Source organism: Mus caroli, unplaced genomic scaffold (genome assembly GCF_978045245.1).
Source record: "Mus caroli unplaced genomic scaffold, Mus_caroli_1 scaffold_1, whole genome shotgun sequence".
Lineage (NCBI taxonomy): Eukaryota > Metazoa > Chordata > Mammalia > Rodentia > Muridae > Mus > Mus caroli.
The window spans coordinates 5,434,989-5,452,062 of record NW_028227256.1 but is presented as its reverse complement, the minus strand read 5'-3'; the positions used below and the strand labels follow the sequence as shown (position 1 = coordinate 5,452,062).

Here is a 17,074-nt window from a genome sequence, read left to right as displayed (position 1 = left end):
TTTTGTTTTGCTGGTATGAAATTATTCATTTCTTTTGTTTTCTTGGCTATAGTTAGTCTCCTTGTGTTGGAGATTTTCTTCCAGTATCCAATGTAGGGCTGAATTAGAGAAAGGGTGTTGTTTAAATTTGATTTTGTCATTAATATTTGATTTTGTTCAATCTATGGTGATTGAAACATTTTCTGGATATAGTAGTGTTGAAAGACTTTAAGATTCCCAAAGGGAGACACTCACTCAAGCCCCGGGTCAGCCGCGCACCCAAGAAGACACTGAGACCGAACTCAGGATGTAGAGAGTAAGATTTTATAAAGCAGCAACAAGCAAGCACATGAACCAGAGGCTCTGGGGTCGAAACTCATACACCAAGCAAGGTGCAGAGGAGATTCGACAACCGGCCCAAATTTTTCACAGGCTTTTATAGAAGAAAGGCAAGGGGGGAGCAGGGCAGGGAAAGTACAAATGTGCGTCACTAAGGGGTTCTGCCAAAGGTTATTCCCAGGGTCTTTCCAAGGGGCTTTTCGTAACCAAGGGGTCGTGTCCTATACTTTGGCAATGTACTTGATTTATTGGAACATTTTGAGGTTTGTTCAAACCCTTATCTTGAAAATGTTCCTGGCACAGTCCTAAGTTGGGAGGGTTTGGACTGGGTTTGTTCCAGGAGACCCTTATCTAAAAATGTTCTTGGAACAGTTTCCATTTGGGAGGGGGACTTCTGGGGTGAGAAGTTCAGGAGTGTTCTGGGAACAGTCTCTGGATGGGAGGGGTAAGAGGACTAGAGGACTTGAGTTCAGGAAGAGTTCAGTTTTTCCTCTTTCAGTGTGAGCTGACATCTGTTGTCTCTTAGGGTTGGTCCAGGACATTGTGGGTTTTAGAGTCTCTTTTGGGAAGTCATGTGCAATTCTGATAGGTCTGCCTTTATATGTTACTTGGACTTTTCTCCTTGCAACTATAAATATACTTTTTTCCCTATATATTTAGTGTTTTGATTATTAATGTTGTGTGAGGATTTTCATTTTTGATTCACTCTATTGGTGTTCTGTAAGCTTCTTGTATGTTTACTGGTATCTCCTTAGGTTAGGGATTTTTTTTTTCACTGATTTTGTTGACGGTATTTTCTGGGTCTTTGAGCTGGAAATCTCCTTCTTTTATTCTTAGTATTGTTAGATCTGGTCTTCTCATGGTGTCCCACACTTCTTAGATGTTTTGTGTCATGAACTTTTTAGATTTGTCATTTTCTTTGACTGATGTATCAATTTCTTCTATCATATCTTCCACTTCTGAAATTCTTTCATCTTTTGTATTCTGCTCTTGATGCTTACATCTGTAGTTCCTGTTCCCTTTCCTAGGTTTTCTTTCCATCTCTAGGATTGCCTCAGTTTCTGTTTTCTTTATTGCTTCTATTTTTTTAAGTTGTTTTGTTTTGTTTTGTTTTGTTTTGTTTTGAAGACAGAGTTTCTCTGTATAGCCCTGGCTGTCCTGGAACTCACTTTGTAGACCAGGCTGGCCTCAAACTCAGAAATCCACCTGCCTCTGCCTCCCAAGTCCTGAGATTAAAGGCATGTGCTACCACTGCCTGGCTTCTTTTCAGTTCTTAAGCTGTTTTATTCATTTCCTTCACCCTTTTGTTTGTTTGTTTTTTTCTATTTCTTTGTATTTATTTGTTTTCTCTTTAAAGGTGTCTACCCATTTGCTTGCATTTTCTGTATTTCTGTAAGAAATTTATTTGAATCTTCTTCCAAGGCCTCTATAATCTTCATTAGATAAGATCTAAAGTCATTTGTTTAGGCTTCAGGTGTGTTAAAATGTCCAGGGTTTGCTGAGGTTGGATAGTTGTGGCCTATTACCCTGGCTTTTCTTGATTGTATTCTTATGCTGGATTCTTTTAGACATCTGGTTATCCCTGGTATTTGCAAGTTTGATAATCCCTGATGGCATTAGGCCTCTGGGTCTGCAGGTAGAGCTGATAGTCCCCAAAGACAGTAGGCATCTGGGATTGCAGATAGAGCTGATTGTCCAGAGTGGCAGCTGGGTTCTCTGATGACTTGAGGCAGGTGGGATTGCAGGTAGAGATGAGGACCAGAGTTCAGAGGGGACAGGCAAGACCTCACAGCTTCTGTGCATACCAGGGACCCCATGGGCAGGATATTGGGGAATGAGGATCTCACTTGGTTGTTCCTCTTGACATCAGGCTTCCACAGATTCAGGCAGAGCTGGGAAACTGGTTGTAGATCCCAGATTGTAGGTGTAGCTGTGGCCCAGAAGATGGAGCACAGAGGCTATTGGCATATTTTCTTTTTACTGCTGAGTCACCCTTACAATTCTATAAGATATAGTAGATTATAATATATACTGATATTTTCTGTTATCTTTGTGCTCTGTTATATGCCTTTTAGGCTTTTTGGAGTATATTGAAAACCATGATAGCACAAGACCTTTTAGCCATAGTGTACTGATGCTTCATATATTTTTAGCTCATGGAAAGAGTTGATTTAAACATGTTCATAGCCTTAGCAAAAAATCTTGATTAATTTATTAATTGCTGTGTGTTACTAAATTCACAATTTACTCAAACTTCCTTAGTTTCTCATTAGAAGGCATTGAACTTCAACTAATGATAGGGAATTCATGCTTCCTTTCTGTCACTTTTCATAAATCATATCATCTACACCCAGAGTGCTAACTCTTTATATGAGAACAGTCACAGTCCAGACTTTTCTTTTCTTTTCTTTTCTTTTCTTTTCTTTTCTTTTCTTTTCTTTTCTTTTCTTTTCTTTTCCTTTCTTTTCTTTTCTTTTCCTTTTTCTCTTCTCTTCTCTTCTCTTCTCTTCTCTTCTCTTCTCCCCTCCCCTCCCCTGCTCTTCTCTTCTCTTCTCTTCTCTTCTCTTCTCTTCTCTTCTCTTCTCTTCTCTTCTCTTCTCTTCTCTTCTCTTCTTTTCTCTTCTCTTCACAGAATACAAATATGTGCACATAGTTTGAATGTGTAAGTTTTCCTATTCTTGTGTTATTTATTTATTTGCTGTTTATTCATTTAGAAACAGGTTCTCATATATTCAAAGCTAACCTGGAACTCATTTTGTAGCCAAGGATGACTCTGAACTTCCTTTTCTCTTGCCTTCTTTCTCTCATGAGCACTGTGATTATACTCATGTGCCAGAATGCTAGGTACCCATTATTTAGTTAAATATCAGTTCTGCTTTAATTACCTCTAGTTGTCATGGTTGTATTACCTTTGTATGATGGCCAGAGCACTATCTTTCCAATACTTTAAAACAGTATATAACATTTCACTGAACTCATAAAATTAATTATAGTAACTGCTATAAAAAGATTTTTCAGAGAATACTTAGATTTTGATACAAATTAGAAAAGAACACATCGCTCTCTGTCTGCAGGACCAGGTGAGAATGCCATCTTGTATCTTGGGTCCCAAAGAGACCAGTCTGCACAGGAAATCACGCAGTTGGCAGAAGCGGCAAAGCTTCTGGGACAGGGTACCTTTTGGGCCTTAATTTTTAGCCATGAAACAGATGTGAGACCCAGACCTCTGCACACTTTCCCCACCAGAGGAGAGGCAGCCTTCAGAGAGGGCTCTCAGTCCCCAGGACCAGGTGAGAATGCCATCTTGCATCTCAGGTCCCAAAGAGACCAGTCTGAGGAGGGACACTGCTAAACAGGTAGAAAGCCTTAAAGAGGAAACACAAAAAACACTTAAAGAATTACAGGAAAACACAATCAAACAGGAGGTGGAATTGAACAAAACCATCCAAGATCTAAAAATGGAAGTAGAAACAATAAAGAAAACCCAAAGGCAGACAACTCTGGAGACAGAAACCCTAGGAAAGAAATCAGGAAACAGATGTGAGCATAAGCAACAGAATATAAGAGATGTAAGAGAGAATCTCAGATGCAGAAGATTCCATAGAGAACATGGACACAACAATCAAAGAAAATGCAAAATGCAAAAAGATCCTAAGTCAAAACATCCAGGAAATACAGGACACAATGAGAAGACCAAACCTACCGATAATAGTAGATGAGAATGAAGATTTTCAAATTAAAGGGCTAGCAAATATCTTCAACAAAATTATAGAAGAAAACTTCCCTAAACTAAAGAAAGAGATGCCCATGAACATACAAGAAGCCTAAAGAACTCCAAATAGACTGGGCCAGAAAAGAAATTCCTATCGACACATAATATTCAGAACCACAAATGTACTAAATAAAGACAGAATATTAAAAGCAGTAAGGGAAAAAAGTCAAGTAACATATAAAGGAAGGCCTATTAGAATTACTACAGACTTCTCACCAGAGACTATGAAAGCCAGAAGATCCTGGACAGATGTCATAGAGACCCTAAGAGAACATAAATGCCAACCACACTACTATTCCCAGGAAAACTCTCAACTACCATAGATGGAGAAACCAAAGTATTCCATGACAAAACCAAATTCACACAATATCTTTCCACAAATCTAGGCCTTCAAAGGATAATAACAGCAAAACACCAATTCAAGGATGGTTTACAAGCCCCAAAAAAAGCAAGAAAGTAATCCTTTAACAAACCTAAAAGAAGACAGCCACAAGAAAAACAGAATCCCAACTCTTACAACAAAAATAATAAGAAGCAACAATTACTTTTCCTTAATATCTCTTAATATCAATGGAGTCAATTCCCCAATAAAAAGACATAGACTAACAGACTGGATACACAAACAGGACCCAACATTTTGCTGCTTATAGGAAACCACCTCAGGGAAAAAGACAGAGACTACCTCAGAGTGAAAGGCTGGAAAACAATTTTTCCAAGCAAACATCCTGAAGAAACAAGCTGGAGTAGCCATTCTAATATCTAATAAAATCGACTTCCAACCCAAAGTTATCATAAAAGACAAGGAGGGGCACTTCATACTCATCAAAGGTAAAATCTTCCGAGATGAACTCTCAATTCTGAATATCTATGCTCTAAATGCAAGGGCAGCCACATTCATTAAAGAAACTTTAGTAAAGTTCAAAGCACACATTGTACCTCACACAATAATAGTGGGAGATTTGAATACCCCATCCTCATCAATGGACAGATCCTGGAAATAGAAACTACACAGAGTCACACTTAATCTAACAGAAGTTATGAAACAAATGGATTTAACAGATATCTACAGAACATTTTATCTGAAAACAAAAGGATATACCTTCTTCTCAGCACCTCATGGTACCTTCTCCAAAATTGACCATATAATTGGTCAAAAAACAGGCCTCAACAAATACAAAAATATTGAAATTATTCCATGTATCTTATCATATCACCACGGACTAAGACTGATCTTCAATAACAACATAAATAATACAAAGTCAACAATCACATGGAAGCTGGACAACACTCTCCTCAATGATAACTTGGTCAAGGAAGAAACAAAGAAAGAAATTAAAGACTTTTTAGAGTTAAATGAAAATGAAGCCAAAACATAGCCAAACTTATGGGACACAATGAAAGGAGTCCTAAGAGGAAAACTCATAGCTCTGAGTACCTCCAAAAAGAAACTAGAGCGAGAATGCACTAGCAGCTTGACAGCACACATAAAAGCTCTAGAACAAAAGGAAGCAAATATACCCACAAGGAGTAAATGACAGGATCTAATCAAACTCAGGGATGAAATCAAACAAGTGGAAACAAAAAGAACTATTTATAGAATCAACCAAACTAGTAGTTGGTTCTTTGAGAAAATCAACAAGATAGATTAAACCCTTAGCCAGACTAACTAGAGGGCACAGAGACAGTATCCTAACTAACAAAATCTGAAATGAAAAGGGAGACATAACCACAGAATAGGAGGACTTCAAGTCCAAAACATCATCGTATCCTACTACAAAGGGCTATACTCAACAAAACTGGAAAACCTGGATGAAATGGACAAATTCCTAGACAGATACCAGGTAACAAAGTTAAGTCCCCTAATACCTAAAGAAATAAAAGTAGTCATTAATAGTCTCCCAACCAAAAAAAGCCCAGGACCAGTTGAGTTTAGTGTAGAGTTTCATCAGACCTTCAAAGAAGATCTAATTCCAATTCTCCTCAAACTATTTCACAAAATAGAAAAAGAAGGTACTCTATACAATTCATTCTACCAAGACACAATTACTCTGATACCTAAACCACAGAAAGATCCAACACAGAAAGAGAACTTCAGACCAATTTCCTTTATGAATATCAATGCAAAAATCTTCAATAAAATTCTCGCTAATTGAATCCAAGAACACATCAAAACGATCATCCATCATGATCAAGTAGGTTTCATTCCAGGGATGCAGGGATGGTTTAATATACAGAAATCCATCAATGTAATCCATTATATAAACAAATTCAAAGACAGAAACCACATGATCATCTTGTTAGATGCTGAGAAAGCATTTGACAAAATCCAACACCCATTCATGATAAAAGTCTTGGAAAGATCAAGGCCCATACTGAAACATAATAAAAACAATATACTGCAAACAAATAGCCAACATCAACGTAAATGGAGAGGAATTTGAGGCATTCTCACTAAAATCAGGAACTAGACAATGCTGCCCACTTTCTCCCTACCTATTCAATATAGTACTTGAAGTTCTAGCCAGAGCAATTCGACAACAAAAGGAGATCAAGGCGATAAAAACTGAAAAGGAAGAAGTCAAAATATCAATGTTTGTAGATGACATGATAATACTATATAAGTGACCCTAAAAATTCTACCAAGAAACTCCTAAACCTGCTAAACAGCTTCAGTGAAGTAGCTGGATATTATATTAACTCAAACAAATCAGTGGCCTTTCTTTACACAAAGGATAAAAAGGCTGAGAAAAAAATTTAGGAAAAGAGCACCCTCCACAATATTCACAAATAATGTAAAATATCTTGGTGTCAAGCTAACTAGGGAAGTGAAAGACCTGTATGATAAGAACTTCAAGTCTCTGAAGAAAGAAATCAAGAAGATTTCAGAGGATGGAAAGATCTTCCATGCTCATGGATTGGCAGGATTAATATAGTCAAAATGACTATCTTGCCAAAAGCAATCTATAGATGCAAGGCAATTCCCATCAAAATTCCAACTCAATTCATTACCGAGTTAGAAAGGGCAATTTGCAAATTCAACTTGAATAACAAAAAAACCTAGGATGCCAAAAACTATTCTCAACAATAAAAAACCTCTGGTAGAATCACCATGCCTGACCTCAAGGTGTACTACAGAGCAATTGTGATTAAAAACTGCATGGTACTGGTACACCGACAGACAGGTAGATAAATGGAATAGAATTGAAGACCCAGAAATCAACCCACACACCTATGGCCACTTGATCTTTGACAAGGGAGCTAAAACCATCCAGTGGAAAAAAGACAGGAATTTAATCAAATGGAACTGGCTCAACTGGTGATTATCATGTAGAAGAATGCGAATTGATCCATTCTTATCTCATTGTACAAAGCTCAAGTGGATCAAGGAACTCCACATAAAACCAGAGACACTTAAATTTATAGAGGAGAAAGTGGGGAAAAGCCTCAAAGATATGGGCACAAGAGAAATATTCCTGAAAAGAACACCAATGGTTTGTGTTGTAAGATCGAGAATCAACAAATGGGACCTCATAAAACTGAAAATCTTCTGTAAGTCAAAAGATACTGTCAATAAGACAAAAAGGCCACCAACAGATTGGAAGAGGTTCTTTACCAATCCTAAATCAAATAGAGGACTAATAACCAATAAATATAAGGAACTTAAGAAGATGGACTCCAGAAAATCAAATAACCCTATTAAAAACAATGAATTTATGAAATTCTTAGGCAAATGGATGGCTCTGAAGGATATAATCCTGAGTGAGGTAACCCAATCATGAAAGAATACACATGATATGCACTCACTGATAGGTGGATATTAACCCAGAAACTTAGACTACTCAAGATACAATTTGAAAAATACATGAAACTCAAGAAGAAGGAAGACCAAAGGGTGGATACTTCTTTTCTTCCTAGAATGGGGAACAAAATACCCATGGAAGGAGTTACAAAGTTTGGAGCTGAGACAGAAGAAAAGACCATCTGGAGAATGCCCCACCCAGGGGATCCCTCCCATGTACAACCACCAAACCCAGACACTGTTGCATATACATTGCATATATTGCATATATAACAAATACAGAAGTGGATGCTCACAGTCATCTATTGGATGGAACACAGGGCCCCTAAAGGAGGAGCTAGAGAAAATACCCTAGGAGCTAAAGGGGTCAGCAACCCCATAAGAGGATCAACAATATGAACTAACCCTGAGAACTGTGTCTCTAGTTGTTTATGTAGCAGAGGATGGCCTAGTTGGCCATCAATGGGAGGAGAGGCCCTTGGTCTTGACAAGGTCATATGCCTCAGTACAGGGGAATGCCAGGGCCAGGAAGTGGGAGTGTGTGAGTTGGAGAGCAGGGTAGGGGAAGTGTATAGGGGACTTTAGGGATAGCATTTGAAATGTAAATGAAGAAAATGTCTAATAAAAAAAGAAAAGGACACATCAAGACCCATAGAGGACAAAATTATCTCCCTTAATCCATGGAGGGAAGCTTAATTGATTAATGTCAGAGACACTTATAGTTACGATGTTTGGCCTGAAGGACCCATTTACCCTTTATGGTTTTATGGGTTGATTGCAAATTCCATAGTACCACTATCTGTACTGTCTAAGTGGCAGGATTCTCTTTCCATTTCTTCATGATTGAAACAGTAACACAGTCCTTATATTTTCTTTATTTTACTCGTCTAGATTTTAGCAGAACTTGAAGCATGAAAGTGCAACTCAGAACATATAACTAATATGCTATGTGACCTGTCCCAGGAAATACTTTCAAATAAAGTCCTTGGAAGCAGAATCACATTACTGTTTAAGAATCACAGTTTTCAATAGCAGTTAACTTTCATAAGCATGGTAAATGCTATTAACTGAAGGACAAAGCAGGTGAAAACCACAAATGTCTCTTAAACTCTATTTATATGTATGGTTATACTTGAGGTATAAATTTGAGTGGAGGGTTGGTAATTGGAAGACTACATAATGCAATATTAATCGTGCCATATGCTTTACTGTTATCACTTTTTATCAATTTAAAATATATCTTCTGATTTTATCAATTTAAAATATATCTTTTGAACTATGTCCTTTCATGAAAAACAAAACAAACAAACAAACAAACAAAACCCAAAAACAAAACAAAACAAAAAAAATAAGAGCACTATTTCAAGCAGAGCCTTGAGTCAAATACTATAAAAAGAAACATAAACCAATTCAGATCTTGAAGTCTGAAGAAGGCTGTCAGGCTCAAAGAGGATACATGGGCATGTAACCAGAGACAACTAAGGTTAGTTCCATACATGCAGAACAATGCTGTGGCAATATGCTGCCTAGAATGGTCAGGAATCGAAGCAGTGGAGCACATCTGAACCAGATCAGCATTCTACTGAACTATGAGAGAAAGGGAAGAGAAACTTTGCTAAAAATGAACCAAAGGAAAATAAAGAGTTAAAAACTCATCAAGAGAACTGCTGAGCTCCTGTGCTTTGTCCTGAGTTTGATGGGTCTTTGTCACTTTGTCATGTGTAAGAAAGAAACCAGGCAGAGTAGTTCTAAAGTAAAGGCCAATAAAAATGTGTTACATAAAGAGACAGAGCAGATAAGTCTGTCTATACAAGCACCATCATTACACAGAGAAGAGAATGTGGTTCATGTTTCTGTGCAGGAAACAGCATGGTGTCTGTGAAAGGAAGGCTTTGAAGCATATGTACCAATGTGCTGTAGTCTGCAGAAAACCCACACTGTGTCACAGCTTGCTGCGGGTGCAGGTTTTACTCTTTTCCTATGTTATAGTAAGATTGGACACCAGTTGTCAGCCAGAGCCCTGACCATTGTTTGATTAACACCTGTTTATTCTAACTTAACTCTCCATACCTCTCTCTGCTTATCTCAGAGAATGTAGCTGTTCATTTCACAGTTAAAATAAAAAGTGCAGCATCTTGACAGTTTTTTGTTTGTTTGCCTGTTTATTGTTGTTGGTGGTGGTACTGGTGCTGGTGGTAGTTTTTTGTTTTGTTTTGGTTTGGTTTGGTTTTTGTATTTTGTTTTTCTCTGCTTGTTTTACTTCTAAGTTTGTCTCCTATAAAAATTACTGTACGGTCTTAGTTCACAGAAAACCTCATGCTGTTTAAGATGACTGAACATTTAAGAGGTGTTAGTCTGTAATGTTGCACAGGTACTGTCTGGTCTTCATTGGCCACTGAGAAACGTGTTGGAGGGTGAGGCTGCCTCCTCTATTTTATTATTTTCCAAGTCAGGGAACACAGAAGTGATTTCTGACCCAAGAGCAAATAGAAAGGCATACCTATGATCATTATCAATTTGGGTCCCAGTCTGGTGAGGTAACTCGGCAGGTAATGCGTTTTCAAAGCAAGCATCAGGATTTAATTTGAAACCATCATATAAAGCTGGAAATAGCAGCAAGCACTGTAGATGCCTGCGGCCACATGAACTGGGTTCTTGAATGGGGGACTGGAGCTGCAAGAGAAGAAAAGAGACAGACCAAGACAGATTTCTGATCAAGGCCCAATGTTTACTAAGACTCTGTGCTTATAAAGGGGGAAAGCCCATATCCTGCTGATCCACTCTTGATGCCTGTTGCCAGCCTGTAAGCAATTAGGCTGACAGAACTAGTTTGGCAGTATTGTGTCAAATGACAACTTGCTGGCTGTGGCTGTCTCAGGAATTTCTCAGGAAGGCAGGTTCAGCCTCTTAGCAGGTTGCAGAATCTTGGAGAAGAGCAGGGGCAGGTGACAGAACAATAAAACCATCTAGGTCAGAGGGCTCCTCCCCAGGTGGGTTCCACCCCAAGGTCTGAATCTGCCTGGTCAAAGCTGGAGGAGGCTACAATGCACCTATCATTTCATTAGTTCTATGAGGAGAAGAGAATCAGGAGTAAATGAATTCCAGTATTCCATTGGCCAGCATGCACATCATTAAACAAGACCATGTCTCAAATAAGTTCCAGAAGAGAAGCATTTTGTTTTATTGTAGGTCCATGTGATATCTAGTTTCAAGTTCTTGTTCACACAAGCAGTGATGATTATGTGTTTTAATTCATGGAATGGACCCAAGCAAATCAGATATTGGTTGATTAGTCCTACAAATTTTGTGTAACCACCATTGATTTCCCTAGTATACATTACAATCAGAACATTATTGTAAATGAAAGCTTTGTAACTGGGTTCTTGTTTAAGTTTTCATTTTCTTTTTTGCCTTCAAAGAACTGCCTTGTACCAAAGACTTGAAGGCTCTATGTAAGCACCAACTCAACTTCTCAATGTTCAGTGGGTTTTGTAGCTATTGTCTTCAGCAATGCACATTATCATCAGTTTTTGTGAGGCAACCTATATAGTATCGACAAAGGATTTGTTGTTTGAGAATTCCTATGAGATACATTTGGCCAACAACTTAATTAGATTAAAACCAGTCTAGGTACTGGAAGCTTCATTTGATGACAACAGATGATCTACTTGGGCTCTTTTTCTCCCATTATTTGGCAATTTCATTTAGATCACCTTCATATGTGTATATATTTTAGGAAGTTTCTGCTGTATTAAGTTTTAATATTATCCCTCAAAAGGCTCTTACCTTTAGCTATTTTTCTTTGAATTCTCTCTCATGAAAACTTCTCTTCTTCCCCTCTGCTTTCACTCTCACAATGGAGCCTGCCCCATTCATCCTTAATGACATACAGATACTCTGTACTCCCTTACTGTAAGTTTAACTTCTGTGGTTCTATAGACTATAGTTTGGCTAATATTGACTTAATTAATAATATCCACATATAAGTCAAGTAAGGGGATTCATGCTATATTTGCCTTTCAGGGTTTCAGATACCTCACTCTAAATAATGTTTTTTTTTTTTTTCTAGTTCCATCCATTTGCCTAAAGAATTTATGACATTTTTCTTTTCTTTCCCTTCTCTCTTTCCTTTCCTTTCATTTTTAAAATTTTTTTGGTGGGGGGACACTTAATGTAATGTTCCATTGTGTGAACTTTCATTATTCATTTTTCTTTTGAGAGGCATTTAGGTTATTTGAATTACTGGTTATTGTGAACAGAACAGAAATGAAGATTATAAAGCAAATGTATTAATGGTAGGATGAAACATACTTGGGATATATGTCCAAAAGTACAATGGCTGGATTTTGGAGTAGAACAAATCCCATCTTCCACAGGAACCATCACACTGATATGTATAGTGACTACAAAAGCTGTGCTATCACCAGCAATGGATGAATGCTCCTCTTACTCCACATGCTTATTAGGATGAACAGCGATTTGTTTATATTGATGTTAGCCATTCTGACAGGTACAAGATGAAATCTCAAAGCAATTTGAATTACTTTTTCATGATGGCTAAGGATGTTGAATATTTTTAAAGAGTTTATTAGCTGTTTAAGTTTCCTCTACTGTGAGTTCTCTGTTACAATCTGTACCCCATTTTTAATTGGGTTATTTCATACACACACACACACACACACACACACACACACACACACACACACACACACACATATCTTTTGGATATTAACCCTGTATCAGAGGTTTAGTTTGTAAAAATGTTTTCCAGTTCAGTAGGTTACTAATTTGTTCAAGTGACAGTATCCATAGCCATGCAGATTTTCAGTTTCCTGATGTCCTGCTTATAAATTGTTAACCTTAGTGTTTTCTTTTCTTAAAATGTCTTTTCTTGCTCCATTGAATTTAAGAATACTCCTCAATTTCTCTTCTATAAGATTCATTTTATGTTTAAATTTCTGATCTACTTGAGGCTGAGTTTTGTGCAGGGTGATCAGTATAAATATATTTATATTCATCTACACACAGTCATCCAATTTGATCAGCATCATTTGTTGAAGATGCAGTCTCTTTTTCACTCTGTATTTCTGGCTTCTTTATCAAGCATCACATGTCCATAGGTTTGTGGATTTATGTCTGAATCTTCAATCCAAACCCATTAGTCACTTTTTGGAACAAAACAATGCTGTTTTTTATTTCTATATCATTTAGTACAACTTGAAATTTGGGATAGTGATAACACCCACAGTTCATTTAATATTCAGGATTACTTTAGCTATCATATTTTGTTGTGTTTTCATATGAAGCTGAAGATTATCTTTTCAAAGATCTGTGAAGAATTGTTTTGAAATTTTGATGACATTACTTTAAATCTGTAGGTTGCTTTTCAATATATATTAATATTAATAATTATGCTAATTTATAAAGTAATATATTTTAATATATTAATTTTGTAGCCATTTTTGCTGTAACAATTCTACCAATCCAATGAGCATGTAAAATCTTTCCATCTTTTATCTTCAATTTCTTTCTTCAATGTCTTCAGATGTTATCATACAAGTGTTTCACTTGCTTGGTTAGAATAACCCCAAGATATTTTATATTCTTTGAAATTATTGTGAAAGGTTTTGTTTCCCAGATTTCTTTTTCATTCATATATAGGAGGGCTATTGATTTTTGTACATTAATGTTTTTTATCCAGCTACTTTGCAGAAAGTATTGATGAGGTATAAAAGTTTCCCAGTTCTTTTCAGGATAATTAATATATACTATGATATCATTTCCAAATAAAGCAACTTGATCTCCTTTAATTACCTTGTTATTTTAGCTGAGACTTCAAGTACTATCTTTGCTACATATGGAGAGATTAGATAATCTTGCCTTGTTCAGACATCAGTATAATTGTTTTGAGTTTCTTTCCATTTAAGTTGATATTGGCTATGAGCTTGCTGTAATCAACCTTTATCATTTTTAGGTAGGTCTCTTGTATTCCTAATATCTCTTGGACTTTTTCATGAACGGATATTGGATTTTGTCAAAAGCATGTTCTGTACCTAATAAGATTATCTTTTTTTTTTGTCTTTAAATTTCTTTATATGGTGGATTACCTTAATCTATTTACATATGTTGAATCATAACTGCATCTATGGGATGAAATTTACTTGATCAAGGTGGATAATTTATTCATGTATTCTTGGGCTTGATTTTTAAAGTATTTTATCTAGAATTTTTTTACATCTATGTCCATAAGAGAAACGGGTCTGTAAGTAATTCTCTTCTTCTGTTAGGTTTTATTTGGTTTTAGTATCAGAGTAAATGAAATTTCATAAAGTAAATTGGACATATTTTTTGTTTCAATTTTGTGCAGTAACTTGAGGAATATTTAGATTTAACTCTTTGAATATATGGTAGAAGGCTGCACTGAAACTATGTGGTCCTTGTTTTTTGGTTTCTTTTGGTTTGTTTTTTTGTTTGTTTGGTTGGTTGGTTGGTTTGGAGACTTCTAATCACTGGGGATTATAGGTCTGTTTACATTGCTTATCTCATCTTGATTTAACTTTGGTAAGTGGTATATATCATGATAATCATCCATGTTTTTAAGATTTTCTAAGACAGTTATGGTCTTTCCTCGTGTGTCTGCTTTGTTGCAATACTAGTGGCCTGGTATAGTGGGGCTCTAGTGATGACATATTTTCCTGGCTGTTATTAATTATAATTTTACTGCATCTAGGCATCTGGGTTTGGAAAAATTGTCAAACTAGAAGCCTATATCTGTTTTTGTCTTTGTTGAATGGGTGCTTTGTTCCTTGGTTTCTGTTCTCTATCTGGTTCTTAATAAAGCTTGTTAGCTGTGTGTTGCCTGGTATTAAATTCTTCTGGAATCCTGCTAGGTGTAGCCACTGGGAGTTTCATGTAAAATATGTTCCTACGTATTGAAACTGACATTAAGGAATGGAGATGGTCTCAGAGGAGGTATAGCTGAGAGGGTTCATAGGAGAGTGGAAAGCAGGGTGTTCCACCTGAATTTACTTAGACTCCTGGGAACAGGGCATAGAATGAAGAAAGGTCACAGCAAAGGGTTTGCCTCAGACTTGGAGATGAGACTTGGGGGCTAAAATTGAAACACATAGGGGAAAGATGAAGATTTGCAGTTACTCTACCTGCTTATCTGGATGAGATGGTCTTTGGGTTGCCAAGGATTACCTATTAAAGTTGGGGGGCTGGAACAAAACAATATGTGATGCAAAGGAAGTTTGGAGTGGAAGATCTGTGTGATCCATTGGAGATTGGTGAAGAAAGAAAGTAGAGTCCACATGGGAGTGACACTGGGGTATTAAACTTCAGGAAATAGGGAGAGGGAAAGATCTGTAGCTAGCCTGCATGCTTGGTCAGCTTTTGGGATTCCAGGGAATGTCTGTTGTAGCTGGAGTCTGGAATAAAGCAATAAGTGTGGGGAGGAAATTTAGGAGGGAAGATAAGTTTGGTCATAAACTGGGCCCTAAGGTTTAAAGAAAAAGGTAGGATACAGCACATGGTCTGTTGCAGAGCTCTAGATAAGGCTGGGGAATTGGTTTTGGATGAGCAGAAGGAGAAGTCTACAATTAGCCTACCTGCTTTCTTGGCTGAAGTTACATTCTTTGTTTTTCATACCCACAAAAAGATTAAATTAAGAGTTGAGTTCCCAAACTTCAGGAAACCTGTCATAAACAGGAACATAAATTTGTTTACTGAACATAATATGCAAATAGTCAAATTTGTGATGAATAAAGTCCTGTATTTCTAATTCTGGAATATTGTGCTGGTAGCCATAACCTGTAGGAATCATTGCACAATTACCTAAACTGGCTCACTGATGTTCTAGCCAAGCTAATTCCGATGTGCTCACTGGGCTCCTTAGTTGATCAGCTATTATATCTCTAGACTCATATTCAGACAGTTAAAATAAGCATTTAATGACTGGTATGTTGTCTTTTTGACCAACTATTTAATTAAATTTCCTATTGAACAATTTATAACTTGAATAAGACTTAAAGATTATAAAAAACATGTGAACTACTTATCTATTTCTCCCCAAGTGGCATAGTTTTCAAAAACTAGAGTGTGATTTATATACAGATAGATAACAAAGTAACCTCTCTATAGGGTTTTGAATTTTTAAGTATTATTCTAGGCCAATGTATAATTGTGGAACAGGTGATAGTGTGCTCGTGCATATACTATTAGCACTTTACAATTTTAAAATATATGTCCTCAGTTCAGATCCTGAAAATGCTAACCTCACCATGTTCCTTCAGCTTATGTCATGCTAACCAATGTTTTTCAAATATAAACTGCATCTATCCTTTTAAATCTCTTCTCAGAAACACATTTCATATCAGGTCAAACTTCAATCTCTTCTAAACCTTATCATTTCAAAGTTCAGAATATCACCATTTAAGTTGCATAAAGTATGTCTAGATGACCTGTCTCCACATGGCACAGGAACATATACAAATCCTTCCCATCTCTGGACCAAAACCCCTGAATTGGCAGCTTGTCTAAATTAGAAATACACTGGAGAATCACATATATCCACAGTATATTCACACACAGTGCAACAGCAATGGGGAAAAGCCAATTTTCTCTGTATTGCTGACATCTAGCAACCACTCATTTTCTTTGGTTATATTTCAAAATCTGATCAGAATTCTGAGACACTCCTTTATTTATAATAATAGTACTATGCATTTGTAGCTAAGTAGACTTATGAGACTTTTGATCCTTGCCAATAGAAGTTAGAATCAGCCCACTTTTCCTCTGCATTATTTTGTGCATCATATTTACAAGCTTAAGCTGTTCATTTTCCTACTGATTATTTTTATTTTGAAATATATTAATTCAGTTGTATGGTTGTTTAACTTGGACATATATCTGTGTATTATGTGAGTCCTTGACTGGAGTAGTGGATAGTTGCATGTTGCCATATGGGTGCCGGAAGTCAAACATAAGTCCTCTGGAAGATCAAGGACCCTTGACTTACCTCTCTAGTGCCATGAAGCAAAGTTTTTAATTAATTAGAGCTCTCACTGTTTTCAGGGACAATTATTTCATTAAATAGAAGACTTTTCTTGGTTCTTTTGAGCTATCATCTTTCTATCTTACTGACTCTTGATGTGGATGAGAGACAATAAAAGTAGCTTGGGCCT

The 17,074-nt window shown here is 36.8% G+C and overlaps 1 protein-coding gene across 17 annotated transcripts in view; it reads left to right on the top strand.

Annotated features, from left to right (window-relative positions):
• Positions 1-17,074, top strand: part of Sntg1 (syntrophin gamma 1) — an 878,005-nt gene that overhangs the window by 714,397 nt on the left and 146,534 nt on the right. The window lies entirely within an intron of this gene.